This window comes from Cupressus sempervirens, chromosome 7 (genome assembly GCF_028749045.1).
Source record: "Cupressus sempervirens isolate cs-2001-9-10 chromosome 7, ASM2874904v1, whole genome shotgun sequence".
Taxonomy (NCBI): Eukaryota; Viridiplantae; Streptophyta; class Pinopsida; order Cupressales; family Cupressaceae; genus Cupressus; species Cupressus sempervirens.
Window position 1 is genome coordinate 231,411,591 of NC_143124.1, and position 8,305 is coordinate 231,419,895.

Here is an 8,305-nt window from a genome sequence, read left to right on the forward strand (position 1 = left end):
AACTATGTAAAATATTATGCATGGAGCTACAATGTTCATTACATATATTGTACTTCATTACATGATTATAACTTTCATTGCATATATTGTACTTTTTGACATGAACCTACATTGCAATTTAAGGCTAAGAATACTTTATGATTATTGATTTTGCTCAACTCTTTACTTTCATTTATCAAAACAGATTTATGTTACTAATATAGTCAATATAGTCAACGCATTTATCTGTTATATGATTAAATAATACATCATATGCTATTTTGTTATTCAATACTTATAGTTGTATACAAGACAAAATTGATGCTTGGTGCAAAGCACAAGAATAATTATTTAGTTTTACTGTTCATATTTAGTTAAACTAAACAGAAATTCAATTTTTACTAACTTCATAATGTTTTTTACAATATGATTTAATTGTATGACATATAACATTTATACACTTAAATAAATACAACTACACTTTAATAACAAGGAAAAAATATACATAAGGTGTGAATAAAATGCCTCTTATCTATCAAACATTAATTAATTAAATCTAATTTGTATCTATTTTATAGGTTTCACAAAAGAAAATCGAACCAAAACAAATCTACTCGAGTATTGAGAATACATACAAATATACAATTAGCTCGAAGCATGCGGGTGTCTGACATGGTTTTGTATCACAGGTATAAATAATCTGTTCACTTCCAATGAAATGCACATATTCATATTGCAAGACATAGTAATGATAAGACTCGTAAACACAAATTTTCAAACCTTATGAATCACTGAGAGTGGTTTTCCTTCGTTGCTCGTAGCCATATCTTTCTCCGACTCATCCTTGTCAGCCGTATCTTTCTTAGCCATATCCTCATGGCGATCGCAGTAAAAGAATGCAAGCCACTTGCGTACGGACAAGCGCACCAGGTCCAAAAGGCCCTATCTTTCTAGTGTCATCCACACCCACTCCCCCACGAGCTCAGGAAGGAAAAGAAGTAGACCATTCAAATGGTTAAATCTGGCCTTCTTCACGCAGAACTTTCCAACCATGTAGAAAAAGGTGAAATTACCACAACCACATATGATCAAGCAGGCCCCAAGAATGAACCAAGCCAGCTTGTGAGCCTTGCGGTCAAGCATTGCGTACATTGCAGCCATGAAGCCATAGGCCGTAAAGGCAAACGTGGCACAAACCAAAAGGTTGGTAGCACAGAGGAACAGTATCTTATTTCCCGTTGTGATAGGGGTATTCATCTGCCACATCAGCACCACGAAGAGCGACAGAAAAAATGCAACACAGTAAAAAATGAGAAAAAGCTTAAATGAGTCTAATCCCAGCAGAATTGGTGCACCCAAGTTCTTATCTGACTCTCCTTTTTCTACCTTCATCACGAAACTTCCCGGAATAGTGAAAGCCGCCGTAGAAGACATTGTTGCTAACAGAACTGCCACCACTAACTCTACGTTGCGCCTGTCGTCAAATGTTTTGTCCACCGTCTTTATTGCAACCTCATGTTTCTCCGCGCTCACCTTTGGAGCGCTGTACAAGAAAGGCTTGCGCTTCGAAGGATAACTAGGCAACACTACAATTATCTTGTCAGATTCGTGATACTGTGTGTTCTCTCTCACAATGTCCAGGGCCGTTAAGCCTTCCTTATTTAGGGCAAATTTGTTTATTCCCCCCGATCCGCAGCAACGAGCTCACCATCTACAAAATGCACACATAGATTCAGTTCATTGGAAATGGTAATCCATTAAAAACAGTAATGCTTAAGGATTTAAACTTTTCCCTTGCTGGGTATTTTCAAAGGAAATACTTTCATTAACTTCACTTTATGGTTACCTATTTCAATAGTTCACGAGATCTGGCCAAGAAATCTTACACAAACCCAAATCGAGTTCTCGTACATTGTTTCTTCAAGGAAATAAACCAAAGTTTTGTTTCCTAAGAAACTTACATTGAAGCTTTTTTTCCTTGCTGCAATATGCAGAGGCATGTCTCCTTCACTTATCTTTGAAAAACGATCTGTTTCTCCAGCCGCATCTTTTTCTCTACTTTGGGGGGGCTTTTCCTCTGGAGGCTTGTCAAGTCCCCTGTTCACCAAGTCTAATAAAAACACTTTTTTACTCAAGTATTCAACAATTCTGACTTGGCTAACTTGGGCAGCTAAATGCAGTACGTTCACTCCACAACTGTTCGGTATTTCAACAGCGTCTGGCCGCCACTTTATCAACTCTTGGACTGCTTCCAGATGCCCCAGTTTCGCCACCATACAAAGCGGTGTTTCTTTGTTGTCATTAAGAAAGTAACACAGTTGGGGTACTTTAGTCTCTATTAACTGCTTTATTATATACACATCGTTCCTGGCAACAGATATATGCAAGGCTGTATTTCCATGTTTATATTTCTCTTGGATTAAATCATTTGCATCTAGCAACTTTAGAATCCGGTCCACCAGATCAGTAAAAGAGACACCCTACAACATTACCTTAAGTTTGGGAAGCTCTTGTTAAAGAATGGCTAAAGCTAAAGAATGCCTAGTTTACCCTTTGCTCAAGCGATAAAAACCTCAACTAAAGACTCAAAATCGTGAACATAGGGAAAATAAAGCCATGAAGTACCATATGTATAATGTATAAAACAGCTACCAACAGTGAAGAAATCAAAGCTGAAAATAATAATAAGATCAATAGAATAAAACAACTGTAAAAAAAAGACAGCCGTGCTTAACTCATTTCAAGTGAAGAAAGTTTGGGACATGGAATGATATTTATTTGGCGAAAAGTTTGATAGTTGTTTAAATAAGAAATCACTGATCGTCTGAGGGCATTGTTGCATCAATCTTAAGGAAGATTTTTTTTAATAGTATATTATAAAGAACAATCTGTAAATGAGTGTATAGACATTTTATAATAATAGGAGACTACCCGGTCTTACATCTTTCTTATGGGGTTTAAGTCCTCTCTTTTCAACTAAAGGGTATACATTGTTTTCCCTCTCAGAATTTAACCTTGTAACCGATCTTTAAAAACACAAGTCCTCCATTACTAACAAACTAGGACTATACTATCATCCACGCAAATAAAAACATAATTTTTTCAAAACACTCACTTAAATCTCCTCTGTTTATTGCAACATAAACAGGTTCTCTCGTCCAGAGTCTTTTGCAGAAGCCTCGGCGTTTTCCCTTTACATAGCTGCTTCACTGTGATTAAATCGCCGCTTTCGCAGGCTTTGAAGAGAGGCGTCTCCTTATTCTTGTTTAAGACATCCACACCACTTTGTTCTTGTTAGAGCAGATGCTTTACCACATGAGGAAAGCCTCCCTGAGCAGCCAAGTGCAATGCAGCATTCCCTTGAGCATTTGTAGCTCTTACAAGCAGAGAATTGAGTCGCGGGAGCTGTTGAACGAATGATAGATTTCCCACAGCGGCAGCTAAATGGAGAAGGGTGTTTTCCCCTCCAAGTGTTCTACTTTTGAGAACCTTTTCTGCAAGTTGGGCATCCGCTATCTTTATTTTCGGACTCAGTGAGGCGTTGTACGCCTCATGATCGATTCCCTCGTTGAGCTGCTCAATATCAGTCGCCATGGCAATCTCTTCAGATTTCTGTGCTCTTGCCTTCACTACTCGTCTTTATAATGTTGTTAAACAATTTGATTTAGGAAAATGGGCATACCCTTCAATGAGAGGTCGAAGAAAAAGTACTTTGAAGAGATTCCATCGACACTTCCAGAATAAGTGACAATGCGAGTCTCGTGTGTTATCAAAGAATGCTTTAATTTAGTTAAAGAGACTTGAAGTGACTTCCACTACATTTGTTTGGTTGAACTCACAAACTTTTCTTTAGATGGAATCAGATACAATATTTAACGTGGATTGAGGGTAACTAAGGCCTTGAATCAGAACAAATCACTAGTACATACGGAGGCATTTAAAGACATTGTTTAAAGACAAAATTATTATTTTAATTATCTTAAATAGAAAATAGTAACATATTTTTATTGTCTTTGATTAAAGTTGAAGACAAAAGCACCGTGCATTTTCGATGAAGGAAATACGAAGAATATGAAAGCGGGAAACAAATTTGTGCACGAAATGTAGGAGATTTCGAGTAATTTTTTTGGCTCATCCATGCACTTTCGATTAAGCAGTATGAGGAAGATAAGGCAGGAATTTGTAGAGAAACTGTAGGAGATTTAGCATAAATATTTTGGGTCAATCTTCTAACTCTATTTTGGGTTGTTTTCTAACTCTGTTTATGTTACAAAATGCATTAGGGTAGGCATTGTTGGCTCTGCATGCTTTAGTAGGTAACATTCTATGCATCTGTGTATTAGATAAAAATACAAAGTAATTTTTTGTGTTTGATTGGCATTATTTCTATAGTAGGGGTTTTAGCTAAGTTTTTTTTAGCTTTCATTTGTGCTCTAGCCCGTGGGAGTTTTGGAAGATTTATTCGGAACCTCCACTACTAATGGCTACCTTACCCTAAGACACGATTTAGGAGATTTCTCCTCTAAAAGGTATTTATTCATATAATGAACTACGCCTCTAGTTATCAAACTAGATTATAGGTTTGAAGAAATGAACCTCAACCTAGATTTGTAACATATCATTGCTTGTGTGTTGTTTTATGAAAGAAAGGAGACTTGCACAAGTTGAACAATAATACCCAAAAAGAAAAACCCTAAACGCTTATAGAGATAAAAATTTCGTATTGTGGCCAATACATAATTCTATATTGATGATATATTCCCCAGACGCCAATGAAATGATCAAGTTGCACATGGACAAATCGAAGAAGCTGGATGAAGAAAACAAGGTAAGTTTGATCTCTCTGCCTATTTTCAAAATGGTCTTAGATGGCAAGATATTCCAGAGGTGGGAAATTATATTGGTCTAGTGATTATTAAAAGGTCACCTGTGCATGGCCGAGGTCTGTTTGCTACCAAGGATGTTGAGATCTGAGATACTCTGCTTGTGTGAGTAGACTCTATACGAGGCCGGGGGCCTTCCATATGGAAGAGAGCCCTATCAGTCATGAGGTTCAATCTCTTCATCAAGACACACACGACTGCGAAGAAGGTGTGCGACATATATACGATAAGTGATTTTTTATTTTCAAACAAAATTTGTTAATAATGTGGTGTGGCAAGACATCCTGTGGTACTTTTGAAGACATTTTCAGCCAAGGGTTTACCTTGCCTTCTTTCTGAGAACCCACGAGCTATGGTGAGGAGGCAATAGTTAGGCCGATATTTTTGTGTTGCAAAATGCTACCAGTTATACATGGCAGATCCCTATTTTTTGTTTGTTTTGGTAATCAACTATTGTTAGTTTTGAGGGTTAAGCCATAAATAGTGATTAATAATTTTATTTAGAGCCAATAACATTGCTGCATTTTCCTTCTAAGATATTTATCTTCTATGTTTTCTAAGGAAACATTATCGATCTTTAATTATTATCTGTGTAAAATGCTTGCTGTCACATTTTCATTGGCCAAAGTAGAGGCTTCACATATTTCTATGTGAGAGAAGAAGTGATTATCAGCCAAATGTAGAATCAAGGCAATGTGAAGAATCAGACAATCAGAGTTCGCTGGTGGCAGGTCAATCATTAATAGCTCATGCATACAGAGCAGGTGAATCATCATGAACATCCCATGTGGAATCTCTAGTTGCCTGCCGTAGGACCAAGTGTTGTGACTATTGATGTTAGGGAATGTGTTTGAACTGTCATTTTTATAGATTATCTTTAACACTTGGCGTGTTTGACAGAATGATGGAATGCCCCTTTGCACATCTCACTATGCATTGCTTTTTCCTCACCTAGACACCATGGTCAGAAAGCAAGGGCACTTGGTTGAATTCTAGAAGACAATTAATGTTCCTCCTCCAACTGTCAAGCATGCAAACTGTTTGTGTGTCTAAGAATTTTAACTAAATATATATTTTTCTTAGGAGTATTTTACTGTAGATTTTTCCAGGGTACTACATTGCAAGAGGAGAGATATCCACAAGCAATTGGCTATGTAGGGAAGCAATATCGTGTGCCTTCATCTGGGTTCCTAAATATTAATTCCACATTTTCTGTTGGTATACAATTGGAGTTGGCTATGTTGTCTAGGTAGATTCAGTCTCCACTACAAGAGAACACCCTAATATCCATGTCTTAGGGTTTTCATTTATGCATTTAGCCATTTTGTTGTTCTATTATTTTCTTGTTCATGTGTTTGTCCACGACATAGATCTACGGTCTACTATAGTTGAAAAAAGTATGAACCTTGGCAGTTAAGTTTCAAATGCATTCTCTTAATTGGACGGTAAGGAAGTGCTTAGTGAGCATTGTGAGAAAGAGTTTGCCACATGTAGTGTTGTCTACTTAAAAGCTTTAATATGAATAGTCACTCTAACTGAACTTTCTGGTGCGAAAGACACTCAACAGTTCAAGTGCAACCCAATGGTTCCATCTTCTTCCCAACATTTCTTCTCTACACCTCTTCCAAATTTCCATTTGCATTGTAATCCAAACACATTAAAGCCATTTTATCTCTCCATACAAGCTTTTTAATGAAAATTTCATATTCAACCTTCAGATAGCCCCATATTTTCATTTAATGAGCTCTAACAACTTTTCTACCTTAGTGATTACACTGAAATCTGTAGTAAAATGTGGTCATGTGGGGCAGCAGCATCTGATAGCCCTTTTCTAGTATCCTCTTGTAAGAGTATGCAGCCTCTAGATTCTTCAATTGATTTTTTCCAAATATTTAATATGGAATTTTCCCTTTTTTTTTGGTATTCTAAGGTACTAGTTTACCCCTGAGGACCTCATGACAAACTTTTTCCAATTATACAAATTAAAAATTCTATAAGACAACATATTCGTAGAAGGATAGCGGCTAGTGACATCCTTTTATTTTCATCTGCACTTTCTTACGCTAGTTTGGTGGATTCTTCAGAGTACTTTTGGGCTTCATTTTGGTTGTCTTAAAAAAAACATATGATGTAATGGTGGTTTTAACATAAGGATTCGATTATGACACATCTTCCATTATATTTGAATTCTTTGTTATGGTGGTTTTAATAGAATGATTGGATAGCTTAGTCAGAAGTTGGATGCAAAATGGGATATCTCTGTACTTTTTTCTTTTCTAAATTCATGTAATGGCATCTGGTGTTTCATTTAAAAGGAAAAAAAAAGTATTTAAATAATTTAGGACTTGCGAGAACTTGGCATCATATGTCATATAGAAGTTTCTCAGTGGTCTAATTGTGGAGATACTGACAAGTGTGCTTTTTCACTTGGGTTTGGAGCTTAGATTTGGAAATGATCTTCATACTCTAAGAGCATCGATTAATTATTCATGTTGAAAAAGAAACAAATGTAAGTTGTTTTCTTTTCCCATCCATTTCACATCTTATACCATGCCTTGATATCCTATTATAGAGATTGATTATGTTTTTTGTTTTGCCTCTCTTAATTTATTTTTACCCTAAGCCTCTTCCTATGAGTCTAGTGATGTGCTATTAACAATAGGAATATTGTGTAGAACTGTAGGTAGTTGATTCCACAATGGGCTACAATTTTTAGTCTTTTACTTTTTAATTAGGTGTCATAATGGCATCTTAGAACTCAAACATTGATTAAGATAGAAAGTTTCTATTATAGCATTAGATTTAAAATAATAAGGGAATTGTCTAGGTATTCACCAACGTTCACAAAGTCTAAGAATATCAGCTCATAAAATTGGAACTAAAACAAACAGCACTAGAAAAACTACCCTAAATAAATCAACAAAGACCACTGAACGCATATATCTGAATAGGTGATTTGGACCCAAAGAGCTCCACAGAGCCCTGAAGACTTAATAGCTGCCCACTGAACTGTTGAAGAATAATGCTGGTTTTATAATTAATAGTTTTATAATTAATTTACTAGTATGTGGAAAGTCATTTTGAATTGTTCCTATTCATAGAGTATTTTCTCCAATTTTTTATAGCTTTCAACATGTGCACATAATTTGACTAGTTCTAATTCAATTAGTAATTCTGTAGGTCTTTTTAAAAAATTTTAACCATATTTAATCTTAGAAATTTTGGGCCAACAATTGACAATTGCCACCCTTTCATATGCCATGTTGTCATCCATGAAAGACACAAGTATAATAAAGGTTTATAATTTAATAATTAATATTGTCATAATATGCTTGAATACTGAAATTAATTATAAATTCATTTGTTCATTGACAACTAGGTTTACCAACGAGCATAATGTAAAATTTCAGAAGATGATTTTGTTGTTGCACGTCAATTCCTAG

At 35.8% G+C, this 8,305-nt stretch overlaps 1 pseudogene; it reads right to left on the minus strand.

Annotated features, from left to right (window-relative positions):
• Positions 1-753: 753 nt before the first annotated feature.
• On the minus strand, positions 754-3,573 carry LOC149546355 (protein ACCELERATED CELL DEATH 6-like; annotated as a pseudogene).
• Positions 3,574-8,305: the final 4,732 nt, after the last annotated feature.